Source organism: Pristiophorus japonicus, chromosome 4 (genome assembly GCF_044704955.1).
Source record: "Pristiophorus japonicus isolate sPriJap1 chromosome 4, sPriJap1.hap1, whole genome shotgun sequence".
Classification (NCBI taxonomy): Eukaryota; Metazoa; Chordata; class Chondrichthyes; family Pristiophoridae; genus Pristiophorus; species Pristiophorus japonicus.
In genome coordinates this window covers 130,506,533-130,523,789 of record NC_091980.1, presented here as the reverse complement: position 1 = coordinate 130,523,789, position 17,257 = coordinate 130,506,533, and the positions used below count along the sequence as shown (strand labels likewise).

The window sequence follows — 17,257 nt, the reverse complement described above, 5'->3', positions numbered from 1 at the left end:
GGGCTACAGGGAAAATGCAAGGGAGTAGGACGAGCTGAAGTGCTCTTGGAGAGCCAGCAGAGGCTCAACAGGCTGAGTGGTTACAGCACAGGAGGCCAATGTATGATTGTTGCATAACCGAGTGCAATACTTGTGCTGCAAGTTATGGTAAATGGAAAATAAGCAACCAGTAACTTGCAAAGAGATAAAACCCAGCTCAATATTGAACATTTTATTTACAGTTGATTACATTTCACATCAAGAGCCCAGGTCTCAGCCTGTACAAAGCCACCATTCTATGTAGGACAGAGTATCACACACATTGTATAAACACGAGTACTGATCAGAAGCTTAAATCACTCTCCCCTAGGGTGTGCTTGTCAAACAAGTACTCTCCCAGGCCATTCTCAGGGGCTCCCAGTCTCTTCAGGTTGGTGATGTGATCTCCAAGCTTCTTGATCATCTTCACTTGTTCATCCAAGTAGTGGGTCTCCAGGAAGTCACACAACTGAAGGAGAAACAGAAAGGAGTTATGGCCAGTAGCAGATATCAAGGAGCATTGGAGCTTACTGCTTGAGTTTGAATTTTAGTCCTCTTGGACTCGAGGATAGTTAAGTGGTGCAATTACTGCATCATTTAGATGAAAACTTGCTTTACAAAAATGTTCTGGGATCAGACACATTTACAATATCTACCCCAAAATATAGACCAACACAAAGCTATTGGGCAGAGAGATCTTTTTAAATTAAGTTCAAGGACAGCAACTTACCCAAAAGCCCACATTGAAGAATTAGGAACTTACATGAGGGTCAGTGCTCCCAGTGGAGAGTTTGTGCAAATCCAACAGACTCTGGTTCACATTCATCTCCATCTGCAGAGCTCTCTGCATGGCCTCCAGGCCATTGCTCCACTCATCCTGCTCTGCTTTCTGAAGAGGAAAGTCAGATTAAACAAACAAGTATTTTTTGTCTTTAGATGCTCTGATAATGACTCCACGAGGCAATGTATTGTACTTTAACTGTAGTGACCATAGTCTATTTTATGTGTCATGTATCTTACATTATATATAACTATCCTAACATGCTATACATGAATAATAAGATATGACCTGTAACCACCAGCATACCTTAGCACCAGGGGTGCACTTGCAAGAGACAGGTATACAAGGACAGGTCTCAGGCAAGTGCAGCATTCCAGAGCTGTGAAATAAAGGTCCAGGTCCAGAGTGACCTGGACTTCACAACATGCCTTGTGTGAGTCTGTACTGAGGGGACAGGACTTTAGTGGTGATAAGTTACAGGATTACAGAATCCACAGAATGGCAAACAGATCAGATGAAAAGTACAATGCTGGAGACAATTGGGAGGAATTTACAGAAAGGGTCCAGCAATGCCTTGTAACCAAAGACTGGTTAGGAGATGACAAACCAGAAAAGAGCCCATCTCTTGACCAGCTGTGGCTCGAAAACATACGCTTTTATGAAGGATCTGCTAGCACCCGTGAAAGCAGCAAGTCATTTGAAGAATTGAGCACACTGGTAAGAGACCACCTGAAGCCAGCGAGCAGCCTACACATGGCCGGACACAGGTTCTACAACTACAGATGCTATGTGGGCCAGAGCATACCCGACTTCATGGTGGAACTTCAGAGGTTGGCTCATTTATGTGAGTTCTCAGATGAACTGAGGAGAGAAATGCTGAGAGAGAGACTTTCATTGAAGGAATAGGCCATGCAGGCATACTCTGAAAGCTCAGAGACCAAGAACCTGACCTTAGAGGCAGCAGCACTGGTTGCAGACATTCTTGGTAGGGGCAAGAAACGAGGTTGATTTAAAATGCAGGTACGACAACTAACAAAATATCGGAAGGTGGTGGTCACAGCAGTAAACAAGCTGCTACCCCCACACAGACAAAACCGGGAGAACAGGCTCTCGACAGCAGGCAGCGGCGCCAGAAACCATCAAGGGCCACAGGAACAGCCATTCACACCTCATCAACCCACAATGCAAGCAATCAACTACAAACTGAGGAGAAGTTCAAGAGATCAGCCAGACAGCTCATTCTTTGGGAACAATGGAAGCGGTCTGTGCTGGAGGGGAGCACTCGTCAAGGGGTTGTCGATTTCAGCAGGCTGTTTGCAGGAACTGTGAATATATAGGGCATTTGGCCAGCATGTGCAAAAAAAACACCAGCTTGGCCGATATACGAATCGTATGGGTCGGAAAGCGGACCAGAAGAAGGAGGGACAGTACCTGGGACACCGATGTGCAGCGGGTCAACGCGATCAATGGCTGCTGCTCCTACAACAGGATGCCTCCTATAATGATGAGGGTCCTACTCAACAGAATACCTGTCAACATGGAGCTGGATACAGGAGCGAATCAATCTCACGTGTGCTCAACAATTTCAACAACTGTGGCCGCTTAAAAAAAGAGACAGACCAAAACTCAAGGTTTGACACCAAACTAAGGACCTACACCAAAGAAATCATACCAGTCCTTGGCAGCAGCATGCTCTGTCACACACAAAGACAGTGAACAAACTTCCCCTGTGGATTGTCCCCAGAGACTCCCCTGCAATGCTGGGGAGAAGCTGGCTGGCAAAACTAAACTGGAAATGGGATGATGTCCATGCCATATCATTAGAGGGACGGACCTCCTGCTCAACAGTTATAAAGTGATTTGAATATCTTTCAGCCAGGTGTGGGCACTTTCAAAGGGGCCAAAGTCAAAATTTACATTACACAGGATGCTAGACCTGTCCATCACAAGGCCAGAGCTGTACCCTATGTGATGAGGGAAAAGATGGAACACGAACTCGACAGGCTTCTGCAGGAAGGCATTATATCACCTGTGGAATTTAGTGACTGGGCAAGTCCCATTGTCCCAGTCATGAAGCCTGATGGATCCATACGAATCTGTGGGGACTACAAGTCGACCATGAACAGAGTCTCCCAACAGGACCAGTACCTGCTGCCCAGAGCAGAGGACTTATTTGCCACATTGGCTGGAGGTAAACTTCTCAAAACTAGACCTCATCTGCGTATGACAAGAATTGACCGAGGAATCCAAGCTACTCACCACCATCAACACAGAGGCCTTTTCATGTACAATCGATGCCCATTTGGCATCAGGTCAGCAGCTGCCATATTCCAACGCAACAGGGAGAGTCTGCTCAAGTCCATCCCAAGGACGGTTGTATTTCAAGACATACTTATCACTGGCAGGGACACCGACTCCCATCTCCGTAATTTGGAGGAAGTACTAAAGCGGTTGGATCGGGTAGGCAGACGAGTCAAGAAATCAAAGTGCCTGTTTCTCACCCGAGGTTGAATTTTTGGGCAGAAGGATTAGGCCGCTGCTGGAATCCGCCCAACACAGAGTCCAATACAGAAGCAATTCGCCTGGCACCCAGGCCCTGGAATGTCTCAGAACTGCACGCCTTTCTCTGGCTACTCAATTATTTTGGGAACTTTATGCAGAACTTGAGCATGCTGCTGGAGCCTCTCCACATGCTATTCAGGAAGGGGTGCGATAAGTTTTGGGGGGATGCCCAGGAACTTGCCTTCAATAAGGCACACAACCTTCTGTGTTCCAACAGTGTTTTGACTTTCTCTGACGCAAGTAAAAAGTTAGTTCTCACATGCGATGCATCAGCTATTGGGGTTGGGTGCGTTTTGCAACAGGTCAATAGTGCAGGCAAATTACAACCCATAGCTTATGTCTCCAGGTCACTTTTGCGGGTGGAGCACGGGTACGGAATGGTAGAGAAGGAGGTGCTCGCGTGCATGTACGGTGTCAAAAAGATAGACCAATACCTTTTCGGGGCCAAGTTCGCGTTAGGAACCGACCACAAGCCCCTCACGTCCCTCCTATCCAAGAGCAAGGCAATAAACGCCAACACCTCAGCACGAATTCAACAGTGGCCACTCATACTGGCGTCCTACGACTATACCATAAGGCACAGACAACTGTGCCGACGTGCTCAGCAGGCTACCCCTGGTGACCACAGAAGGCTCTCTCGAACAGGACTGAGAGATTGTCAAGGCAATCAATGCCTTTGAGTCCACAGGTTCGCCCATGACAGCTTTCCAAATCAGAGCCTCGACGGACAGCGACCCCACATTATCCTTAGTAAAAAGATATGTCCTAACCGGTGACTGGGCAGAGGCTCGCAATGCCTGCTCCGAGGAATTAAAACCCTTTCACAGGTGCATGCATGAGCTATCACTACAAGCAGACTGCCTGATGTGAGGCAGCTGAGTAGTCATGCCTCTGCGAGGCAGAGAGGCATTTGTCCGGGAGCTCCACCGCGAGCACCCAGGGATCGTTATGAAGGCCACAGCCAGATCCCACGTCTGGTGGGCTGGTATTGATGCAGACTTGGAGCTCTGCATCCGAAGGTGCACCATTTGTTCCCAACTCAGCAATGCCCCCAGGGAGGCTCCCCTGAGCCCCTGGCCTACCAAACCATGGTCACAGGTGTACGTAGACTATGCGGGCCCATTCATGGGCAAAATGTTCCTTGTAGTTGTAGATGCATTTTCAAAGTGGATTGAATGCACCATTTTAAACTCGAGCACAACCTCCACCACTGGAGAGCCTCGCAACCATGTTTGCAATGCACGGAATCCCTGACATATTGGTCAGTGACAATGGTCCGTGCTTCACCAGCGCAGAATTCCAAGGTTTTATAATTGACCACGGCATAAATCACGTCAAGACAGCACCGTTCAAGCCAGCCTCCAAAGGCCAGGTGGAGAGAGCAATGCAAATCATTAAACAAGGCATGCTTAATATCCAAGGTCCCACACTGCAGGGTAGCCTGTTGCGACATCTGCTGCTGGCATACAGATCTTGTCCGCACTCACTGACTGGGATCCCCCATGCAACTGTTGATGAAATGGACTTTTAAAAACAAGGCTCTCATTAATCCTCCCAGACATCACGAAATCCTTGAGGCAAAGCGCTGTAAGCTGACCGAGTACCATGACAGAAATTCGAGGGGGAGATGGAATGAGATAGGGGACAAAGTGATTGTACTAAACTATGGCAGGGGTCCCAAATGGCTTGCAGGGACAGTAATGGGCAAGGAAGGAAACAGGCTACTGGTAGTACAAGTGGACAATGGCAAAACCTGCCAGATGCATGTAGACCAAGTAAAAAGCAGATTTACCAACAACACTGCAGAACCAGAGGCAGACTACAATGTGGAACTTGCATCACATCTGGTGGACAGAGAGGGAACAACCTGAGGAAAGCACAATTGCAACAGACAGCCCTGGTGAAGTACCAGCAACCACACCCAAAGATACAGACACCAAGGCAAACAACTGAACCACAACTCAAACGCTCCACATGAGACTGAACCTATAAAGAAAATAAGACCTTGGGGGAGGGTGATGTCATGTATCTTACATTATATATAACTATCCGAACATACTATACATGACTAAGATATGACCTGTAAGAACCAGCATACCTGACCACCAGGGGTGCACTTGCGAGAGACAGGTTATACAAGGACAGGTCTCAGACAAGTGCAGCATTCCAGAGCTGTGAAATAAAGGTGCAGGTCCAGAGTGACCTTGACTTCACTACTTGCCTTGTGAGAAGCTGTACTGAGGGGACAGGATTTTACATAATGGAACTCCATGGTGAGGATCACACCTGTTGGCCTGCCTTTTATACTGGGCCTGGCACACCTGTACAGGTCAGCTGCAAGTCTGACTGCAGTGCCCTCTGGTGGCACATATGTAATAGTACAAGCAATAACAGGTTTGGAAATAGGACAGTATTGAAGGAAATTAGGGATGGAAAAATTGCAATCAGAAGTCTAGGTTACCATGAACCAATGTGTTAGAATATTGAATTACTGCATTAAGTCAACTACCGGTGTCAAATTTATGAGGTGAATAGCATAAATGTATTTGAGGGGAAACTAAATAAGTACATGAGGGAAAAAGGAATAGAACGATATGTTGCTGGATAAAGCAAGGTGGGAGGACGACATCTGAAGCTGATCACCAGCATGGACCAGTTTGTCCAAATGGCTGCTTCCTGTGCTGTAAATTGGAACCTACTGCTTTACAATGTATTGTGAACAATCAATCTAAGGGGAACCAAACAGAAGGGCCCTCGTTTATGGAGCCAAACCTTGATGTCTGCCTAGATGATTCGGCCTCCACGCCGATTCTGGAATTCCATCAGTTTCTCAGCATGCTCACGTTCCTCATGTGACTGCTCCTTGAAGAACTCAGCAAAGTGACGCAGGGCAACATCATCCCGGTCAAAGTAGAAGGACTGCGAAGGGGTCAGAAGAGAAGTTGATTATTCCATGGCACACCCATCATCATGGGCACTGTACATGAAGTCAAACTCATTTTTCTTGCTTTAAGGGCTCAGTCTCACTGAACTTGAATGTATAGTTATGGAAACTAGCACCTACTCAACTAACCTGGTAAAGACATTGGATAATTTCAGCTCCAGCCATAGGGAAACTTATGAGAAATATGAACAGGAGTAGATCACACAGCTCAGAGCCTGTTCCACCATTTAATATTATGGATGATCTGATCATGGACTTATCCCCTCATAATCCCTTAGCATTTAAGAAACTGTATTACAGTCTTAAATTTATTCAATGTCTCAGCTTTCCACAGCTCAGCAAATTCCACAGATTGACAACCCTTAAGAACTTTCTCAGTTCTATATGGGCAGCCCCTTATTCTAAGATCATGCCTCTAGTTGTAGTCTCCCCCATCAGCGGGAACATCCTCTCTGTATCCACGCAGTCAAGCCCCCTCAATCTTATACATTTCAATAACTCCACTCCACTCCGCTGTACTGTGGCACTTTGCAATCTTGCTTCATTTAAAATAAAAATTTGCTCTGATTTTTTTTTCTGCTAAAGTGCATGACCTCACTTTCCAACAGTCAAATTTTTGCCCACTCACTTAGCCTGCCTATGTCCTTTTGCAGATGTGTGTTCTCACACATTACTGACAAAGTTGGGAGGAACAAACTAGGCTACGTTACAGACTTGGATGGAGGGACAGAGTGTAATATATATATATAGATTGTAAATAGTTGTGGTCCCAGCACTGATCCCTGCAGCACTCTACTAGATACTGGTTGCCAACCAAAGAATGAACCATTTTTCCCGACTCTGTTCTTTAGCCAATCCTCTATCCATGCTAGTATATTACCCCCAAAGCCTGTGAACTTTCATCTTGTGCAGTAATTTTGTGGCACCTTGTCAAATGCATTCTGGAAGTCCAAATACACCACAGCCACTGGTTCACCATCAACCCGTTCGTTACATCCTCAAAGAATGCCAGCAAATATATCAAACACGACTTCCCCTTCATAAATCCATGCAGACTCTACCTGATCAAATTTTGCTTTTCCAAATGTCCCTGCTGCTATGTTAATAATGGACGCCAACATTTTTCCAATCAGATATTAGGCAAACTGGTCTATAGTTTCCGACTTTTCAAAATAAAAAAAATAGGGGCATTACATTTGCATCTTTCCAATCTGCTGGGACCTCCCCAGAATCCAGGGAATTGTGGTAAATTACAACCAATGCATCCACAATCCCTGCCGCTACTTCTCAAGACCCTAGGATGCAAGCCTTCAGGACCATTTATCTGCCTTTAGCCCAATTATCTTAGTGAGTCCTACCTCATCAGGTGATTGTTACTGCATTAAGTACCTCCCCTCTATAGCCCCTTGACTATCCACCATTGGAATGTTGTTCCTGTCCTCTACTGTCAAAACAGATACAAGATATTTGTTCAGATTTTCTGCCATCTCTATGTTGCCCATTACTAATTCCCCAGTCTCATCCTCTTGCGTGATTTAGAAAAATTTGCAGGCTATGGAAACAGTTGTTTCGCTCCACCCAACATTCAGCAAGGCACAATGGGCTGAATGGCCTCCTGTGCTGCATCACTCCATAATCACCAATTCAGCTTTGATTGAACATGCTTAAAACTGGAATCTTAATCTTGGCACCCTATATTCATTTTGGCTCTGGAAATTAGTGAAGGAGTTGCCACAAAATTTATACCCTGGTCACCAGTAGCATGCTCTAATAATACTACTTTATTAACCCAAATACATTTTGTATAGGCTAATTGAGAGGCAGTATTGGCAGTCAAAGCAACTTCCTAAACTAGAGATCGAGTCACAGTGCAGAATTCATATTGTATATATAAAAAAAGAGAAAAGCTAGCTGAGTTTTACTGTGTTGTAGGCATTAGGGACCTGCTGAATATATCCAAACTCATATGGTTAAAGTGGCCACACATAAAATGGCTGCCCAGGCATGATGGGTACTCAATTAGTCAAGTAATGAACTGGGGCTGACCGAGCAATGACCTAGTGAGGCCCACTACCAGGAATGCCTTGGAAACAAGATAATTATAACAAACCATTATAGTACACTGGTATAATCAGTGACTTCACACAGCCGAGCCACGAGGAACAGAGATAAGGAGAGATCCTGCCTCACATAACGAGGTCATTAATCAGCCCGAGCTGACAAAACCAAACATACAGCCCCTGAGGTATATGGGGAATTCTATTGGGTTAAAGAAACCTATATGTAATCTATAATCGTTATGATTGGATTGTGACCAGCCAAAGTGGGCTAACTGTAAAGCACTATTGTAAAACATATAAATATCGATGAGTTTCTTTATTCGTCGGAGAGAAATGCCTGGATCCAGTCGTGAGGCTTCCTCCCAACATGCAAAATAAAGGCCACATTGGCGTTGGAACCGACTCAGTGTTGTGATTCTTGGGAGAACACATTCACGCTAACAGTGGCGCTCTTGGAGAAACCGGGTGTGTATACCTTAAACAAAATTTTATAACTGGTGCGGAAGGTGGATGCTGGAAGATAAACATGAGGAGACAGTCCAATATCTCAAACACCTAGCCTGAGCCTGAATTAAGAGGACTTTAGTCCCACGTGGCAGCCAGGAACTAAGTAGGTGCCGGGAACACACTTGGACCGTGGGATCATGATACTGAAAGACATCTTCCAGACCCATTAGTGTAATTTGAAATATACCCCGGAGTAGAACCAAGCGGTGTACAGCAGCTAACGGAATCCAAACCTGTGAACAGGGTCTGACCAACGGGCAGAGCGGTGGTAGGTAGTCGTTAAGGATACGTAGAGCACTGCGGGAATTGCTTAAACGCGTTTTAAGAATTGAATAAGTTTGTGCAACAGCAGAACTTGTGACCTGAGAGTAGCCAGGAGACGGTCTACTACAAGTTACGCTAGGTAGAAAGCGGACCTCCGAGAGTAGATTCCTAATGGTTCTAGTCCTACCCAGGTATGGCCAATAAAACAAATAACCGAGTGGGGACCAGAAGGGTCCCTTACCCACCACCTGGCGGAAAAACAAAATCGAGAAAATGATTCGAGTAGGGTGGGATCCTCAGGACCTGCCAGCAGACCAGCGGAATGGTGGGAGAAGGAAAAGAAAGACAAAAATGAAAAGGCTGTAGTTTTGATACTGCGAGCCCACGTAAAACAAACAGGAAGTAAATCAACATGTAAGAAATAATCACTATCAGGTTTTTTTTTTTTTTTTTTATTAATCTTAAGTGAAGTATGGATCCAAGAATAGAGCTGGCCAAAAAAAAAAATTAAGCTTGTTGAATGGAGAGACTTGTGAATGTATGTTGTTGCGTCCTTGTGATTTCTTGACTGCCGAATGAATTTTTTTATGTTTTCATGTTTCCAAAAGCCTGGTTGGAAGAGGAATGCAAGTGTCTGTTTATTTTAGCTCCACCCACTTTTCTAAACAGAGTGAAAGTTTTTTTTAAACCCTTTGTAGTGTTATCCTGTATGTGGGAAGTTTTAAGACATTTTAAGTTAGAAACACAGGTGTGGATTTATTTGGATGATAAGTTACAGAGCTAGGAAATGTACAAAGGATAGGTTTGTTGAGCAAAAGATAAAAAATACATGGTCCCGGTGGTTTAAAAAAAAGAATTTATTTGACACGCTCACTTACTTGTCAAAAGAAAACATGCAATGATTGATTACATTGGGTTGAAAGACATAAATTTAGTCTAGGAAGGAGATAAAGAATGCCTTTTAAAAAAAAAATTCTAGCTCAAAAAAGGTTTTAAATAAAGATTTACATTAGGATTTTGAGATATTCAGAGAAGGCACAGCAAAATACTGAGGTGGATTAAAAAAAAAAAAATTGTATTAAATCTGATCTCTTAAAGGAAAAAATGAGATATAAAATTAAAAGGTTTGGAAACAATATAGAAATACCTTCAGGGATCAGGTCAAACTCCTGGGCGAGTGGCGAACTATCTGCGAAGGTGTAAAAGGGACTTTTGAAAAATGTTGAAAACAGCAAGCTTTAGCAGTTTAGAAGAGACATTTTAACGACTTTGAAATTGGAGCATTTTGAGATCACAAAAAGCAGCCCTCGAAACCTAATTGCTGGACTCCATTCTAGTCATGGAGCAAAGAAAAAGATAAAGACGACACTTTGAAAGTAAACAAATGATTTTAAATTAACAAATTTGTGGAGTCACGAGCCCTCCGTGTAGAATACAAAACCTAAATTTGAAGAAAGGAGATCTGAAAAAAAAAGATGTAACGTGCTAAATAAGTGCTGAAAAAAAAAATGTTTGTGATGGAAAAAGACTAAACTTACTAAATGCTGGTTGATGTTTGCTGTGAAAAAGATAATGGTTTAATTAGAAAAAGAAAAAACTGGAAGAGGTAAAAGACACTCTACATCGATAAAGATTTTAAATTATGAGAAAGTTTCAATGCACTTTGAAAAGATTTCCAAAATGGACAGTGTTTATCAAGAAAAGTCCCGAACAGTCTAAACAAGCAGGAGGGTTTTGAAGAGAACGAGGAGAAAAGACCCAAGCTATGCGAACTCAGCACAGAAAGAAAAAAACTGGGAATTAGAGAATCTTACTGAAATTTTAAATTCTTAGAAAATGGAACTGGCACAGATGTTTACATTTTGTGCTGAGAGAAATAAAAAAAATAAAAAAATGAATTTCAGTAAACAAAATAGCTATTAAAAATGTGTGGTCTCGTCTTAAATCAATTTAAAAAAAATTATTTGGCAAGTACTTGAATTAGAAGTTAAGAAAAAATTGGAGTTTAATCTAAAATGCTGTCTTTCCCAATGAGAAGATTTTTTATGATGACCACGTTACTAATGATTTATGCTGTTTAACAGATTCCTAATTTCTAAGCAAGTTTAAGGCACAAAGACTTGAAAAAAAAATTTTTTCGGATGATTACATGAAGTCACGTAATGACATCAGGCTTTCTTACAAACCTGTAAAGCAGTTAACCCTTTCCATTGACAGCTGTTTTATACTGGACATTATTAATTTGGATTTCTTAATAAAATAAAGAAGACTCACCTGACAGAGGAAATGGTGGAATATTCAGAATTAAAATAAAACAGAACTAGCTGGTCAAGAGTTAAAAGCTAAGATAAACAGGCTGGAAGAGATGTTTTAAAAACAGGACTAGATGGATAGTGCAGTGCACAGCCATAGCACCATCACCTATGGCAATAGAGCCAATGTACCCCACGGTGGGTAGGTGTAGTCCACAAACCCAACCCAACGGTAAAGCAGACAGCGATGTTTGGAGGAATAATGGTAGCATTGGTGTTGATTGGAGTTTGGATAATATTTAGATGGGTCATCGCGCAGGCTCGAGCACAGCAGGCTCATACGCAAAACCGACAGCAGCCCAGACAGGGACATGAAGTGATAGAGATGGTACGACTATAAAGAATATGGTTAACCTAATCCTTACCTCCGATTCCAGAGTGACAATGACACAAGTAGACCAGAACCTAACACCTGGTGACAACCATGCTACCGGTTTAAAATTTTCAGATAAAACACTCAAGATGGGACCACAGTGGTGACTTCGACTCTGGGGACTCGTGATACTGGGAACCTCAAGACCCACGCAAACACTGGATGATACCAACAGATTGCAGCGCACTCAGGAAATAAACTACATGAACTATGGAGTCGTTTAATTTAACGGATGGAATGTGCATCCCAGCAGCCAAGGACTGGAGCAAGGACAGGACTTATTTTAATGCATGGTTACAAGTGAATCCTAATAAGAACCGGGTATGTGTACAGTGCTCCACGGGTATAAGGAGCAGCTGCATTAAACGGAGGGATATCAAAGGGCCCGATGAATGTACTTTCGGCATAATTTGCACACCTCCGGGACAGTCCCAGCAATCAGGCATCTGCAAAAAGAGAGTGGGGCTGTGTGGGTACTACGAGGAGGTGGAGTCAGCTGCAATATCATTGTATGTATGCTTCTCAGCCACTCCGACACTGCGCCCCATAAGAACCATTACATTGCCCGAGGAACTGCCTTGTCCCATAACTACTAAGGGATCAGAAAATGGGATTGTAATGTACAACAAAGGGGAATTATTGTATGATAATGTTAAACATGAAATTGTGCCTGTCCTGATCAATATTTCAGGCATACAGATGCCAGAATACTATACAGAAGAGTCAAGGAAAATGTACAATGTACAACCTAGGAAAGGAGGGTGCCAAAATCCAGTTGGATGGCATCTGAGTCCTGGAAGCTCACGCCAAAACCATCAATCACCTCATTGATAGAGAAAAAGAAGATACAGGAAAGCAAAGACTGGGGCAACTCTGTCACGCTTATGGTCTGTGGATGGTGGGACAGATCCGCCACAATCTCAACCAGATCCAACGCGGGGAAGTACCCGATTGGATAGACAGTTCACATTTAGCTCAGTTGACTAAGCAGATGGGGACAAAGGATAATTGTACTCTGAAGGGACTGACCAGAGTACACCCAGCAATTCCAGATTGCCAGATGGGTAGCAATACTGGGATAGGGATAGTTCTGATGATCCCTATCGCCACGCCGGACTCAGGGCCGTTCCCCCTGTACCAACTAGAGAATATCGGAGTAATACGGAAAAATGTCTCCATACGTTACTATCTGACCAGCACATCCGCCGTTCGTCGAAACGACATGCGACATACATAATTCAGCTTAGATACTGGGAGGCTGTTTCCCCTCCGGACTGGGGAGTCTAGAACCAGGAGTCACAGTCTCAGGGTAAGGGGTCGGCCATTTGGGACTGAGATGAGGAGAAACCGGGATCTCCCTAACAGAATGCAAGCAAAGGGGGAGATCGCAGTATGCCCTCACCCGGTCGGCCGAGGTGAGCTAGACGAGTACGGGTTTAACCGAACCGATGGGTGTGTACTAGAAATAGTGCCCGCACACAGGCACTTCGCGAGGGTAGGCTACAGAGGGAAGGGAAGATACTGCGTCTCTACCACAGAGCGTTCATACCGGTATAATGACCTGCAGTGCCCGATACCACAGCCGAACATTTGCTTTGCGCCGCTACAACCTGTCACAATCGGGCAAGCGCATATCACCCAGGTTAGGCACCGGAAGCCTGAAGTTATTGATGTAACCGATCAGCTCCACGATCATTTGCAGGATTATGACGAGCCAGAGCAGGTCCCGATCCCACATCTAACCGAAGTATTACGAGAATTGAGGCTCAGGGTGGGTCAATCCGTAAAGCTCTACCACTAACTGCAAACTAAAATCAAAGTACTGAAAGATGATATCGAAGTAGACTTACAAAGTCAGAGTTGGTGGAGAAAGGTCTGGGAGTGGGGAATAAATGTGAACATCCATCCTTGGATTCGAATAATGTCATATACTGGTCGGGATACAATTGATCTTAGAATTAACATGGGGCAGAATGGCCTGCCAGGCATGCAGGCACCAAGCACGACGAAGAGGGACCCATGTCCGGTCCCCAAATACTAAACAAGCCTGTCTAATAAAGGGGCAGGAGGATTTGGCCTTTGTTAATTTGATTTAAGCAACCGGGACTCCTGAAACCACATGACTCGCCAGCACATTGAGGCAGGGAGTACCAGGCCGTGCACAAAATCTAAAAGTAGGACGGTCAGTTAAGGGGGGGGGGGGGGGGGGGGGGGGGGCGGAGGGAATTGTTGTCGGCATTAGGCACCTGCTGAATATATCTAAACTCAAGTTTAAAGTGGCCACACATAAAATGGCTGCCCAGGCATGATGGGTACTCAATTAGTCAAGTAATGAACTGGGGCTGACCAAGCAATGACCTAGTGAGGCCCACTACCAGGAATGCCTTGGATACAAGATAATTATAATGAACCATTATAGTACACTGGTATAATCAGTGAATTCACACAGCCGAGCCACGAGGAACAGAGATAATGGGAGAACCTGCCTCACAACGAGATCATTAATCAGCCAGAGCTGACAAACCGAACATACAGCCCCTAAGGTATATGGGGAATTCTATTGGGTTAAAGAAACCTATATGTAATCTATAATCGTTATGATTGGATTGTGACCAGCCGAAGTGGGCTGAGTAACTAAAGAACTATTGTAAAACATAAATATCAATGAGTTTCTTTGTTCGTCGGAGAGAAGTGCCTGGATCCAGTTCTGAGGCTTCCTCCCCGCATGCCAAAATAAAGGCCGCATTGGCATTGGAACCGACTGAGTGTTGAGTGATTCTTCTGAGAAAACATTTATGCTAACATACTGGCTACAATCATGCCAAGGAACTAAAACTACCACAAGCAGCATTAATTTGGCACAGTAGCAGAGAAGCAGAGACCACAGAAAAAAAGTGTTATGAAAACCCCTCAGAATTTGAGGTGCTTGGTGAAGATCACAGGGGTTAAGGAAGAGTCCATTGTAGACAAGTGATGAACTTTTTGCTTTATTGGTGCTAAAAGTTAGAGGAAAGAAAGGATACAATCTGGTACTTAAAATTAAGAGGTTAGAAACACTAGGAACAGGAGGAAAGCAGAAACATTTGTAACACTTTCCTCCCATCCTCCCCCTGTGGAGGTGAGGGATGGCTGGGAAAGAAAGTGTTTCAGATTTTCACCACACTGGCAGGAAAGAATACTTCCTGACTTCCCTCCTAAATGGCCTAGATTTATTTTTATGACACCACCCATTGAACCAGCAAGGTAAGGACAATCCATACAGTGATTTAGAATGAGGATACTAATTCTGAACTCCTTGCATTGTGTGCAGAATGTATTCCAAATAAACTTAATCAAGCTCAAGATTCCAGGAAAAAGAAAGAATCAAGATAATCAGATGATACAAGGAACAGAGAGAATTTGTTAACAAATAAAGATAAAGATAAATTGTATCATATTATAGCTTTAAAAGTGAATTCACAGCATAGATTCAGGGCGGGGTGGACAGAAAGAGAGCAAGAGGTGAGCTGTGTCCAGCACAGGATTTCATAAATTCACATTGCATAGTCTCCATTGTAAAGTGGCAAAAAACACAAAACTCACCATAGAGAGATAAACATAGGAGAAAGAAAGCTCCATGTCGATCTGCTTGTTGACAGCATCCTCACAGTCCTGGTGGTAATTCTGACGCACTTGAGAAGCCATCTTAATATTTTATTTTTCCAAAGTAAAAACTTTGTAGAAGTGCAAAGGTAACATTTTGTCAAGCTCAAACACCTATATTTATACTGAGGGATAATCCAGGGTGTGGCATTCTTGATGATGAGTGACAGTCATCAATACCCAATCAGAAGTTGCATCTTCTCAGAGCACCAATCAAGTAAAGGAAGGAGGGAGATGGACTCCCAGAGCCAGTCAGATCTTTGAAGAATGAGCATCATTGGCTGACAACTCAATGAGGGTCTCAATTGTCCTAACTTTCCTCAAACACAGTTCAAATATCCAGAGTCACAGGTTTAATTGGATTCTCTATTCTTTGGGCTAATTAATTGGAATGTTGAATTCAGCTATCGGAAACACTTAAACCATAACTGCTCCCTTTATAAGGGGGAATAAACTAACATAAAAACTTAAAAAAATTTACAATATTTCCCTGTATCCACACTGCGCTCCCCTCCCTCTGGTGCCCTCCGATGACGGAAAGCCTCAAGCATACCGGCAGACACCGCGTGCTCCCAATCCAGGGATACCCGGGCACGGATATAGCTGCAGAAGAGAGGCAGGCAGACGGAGAGAACACCCCATCGACCGTGCTCTGCCTGGACCAGTTAATGGCCACCTTGAATGATTCATTGAATGCTCTGTTGTTTGCGAGTCAGTGTCTTTTAAATAGTTCTGAATTGTTCAGTGGGTTGATCATTTGCAGGTATCTGCGGGTTTGAAGCAACATCCAAACAACTCATTGGATATTTGTCTGATAGACTGAGACGATAGACAGAGAAGTCGAGAAAGGGAAGTGAAGTGACAGAAATGGACCATGTGAAGGTGAGTGAAGGGTGGAAATTGGGAACATAGTGAATTAAATGTTCCAGTTTATTGTGAGAGCAGGAAACAGCACCGATATTATCAATGTGCTGTGAAAAGAGGTGAGGGAAGGGCCATGGTGGGATTTTAATACAAGGATAAGAATCTTGAATTTGAGGCACTGTCAGACCGGGAGCCAATGATGGTCCACAAGCACAGGGGTCATGGGTGAGTGGGACTAGGTGTGTGTTAGGATACGGGCAGCAGAGTTTTGGATAAGCTTAAGTTTATGGAGCATGTAAGGCCAGCAGGAGAGCATTGAAATAGTAAATTCTAGAGATAAAAAGGCACAGATGAGTGTTAACCATTGGCGCAGTTCTGAGCTCAGTGCGAGGAATACCTGCAGCTGAACCCATCATCATAGGCAGTCACTCAGCATCGAGGAAGACTTGCTTTCACTCCTAAAGTGAGTTCGTTGGCGGCTGAACAGTCCAACATGAAAGCCACAGACCCTGTCACAGATGGGACAGATATTCGTCGGAGGAAGGCGGTGGGTGTCACTGATATACCACACCTTCCTTCCACTGCCTGACCTCTTCACGCTCGCAGGGTTGAGATTCGAAGAGCTCAACGCCCTCCCGGATAGACTTTTTCCAACTAGGATGGACTTCGGCCAGGGTCTCCCAGGCATCAGTGGTGCTGTCGCACTTCATCAGAGAGGTTTTGAGGGTGTCCTTGTAACGTTTCCGCTGCTTAACTTTGGCTCGTTTGCCATAAAGGAGTTCCACATAGAGCAGTTGCTTAGAGAGTCTCATGTCTGGCATGTGGACTAAGTGGCCTGTCCAGCAAAGCTGATCGCATGTGGTTAGTGCTTCAATGCTGGGGATGTTAGCCTGCGCGAGGACACTGATGTTGGTGCATCTGTCCTCCCAG

The 17,257-nt window shown here is 44.2% G+C and overlaps 1 pseudogene; it reads right to left on the bottom strand.

Annotated features, from left to right (window-relative positions):
* Window positions 1–322: 322 nt before the first annotated feature.
* LOC139262593 (ferritin heavy chain B-like) lies at window positions 323–15,505 on the bottom strand (annotated as a pseudogene).
* Between the last annotated feature and the right edge of the window lie 1,752 nt (window positions 15,506–17,257).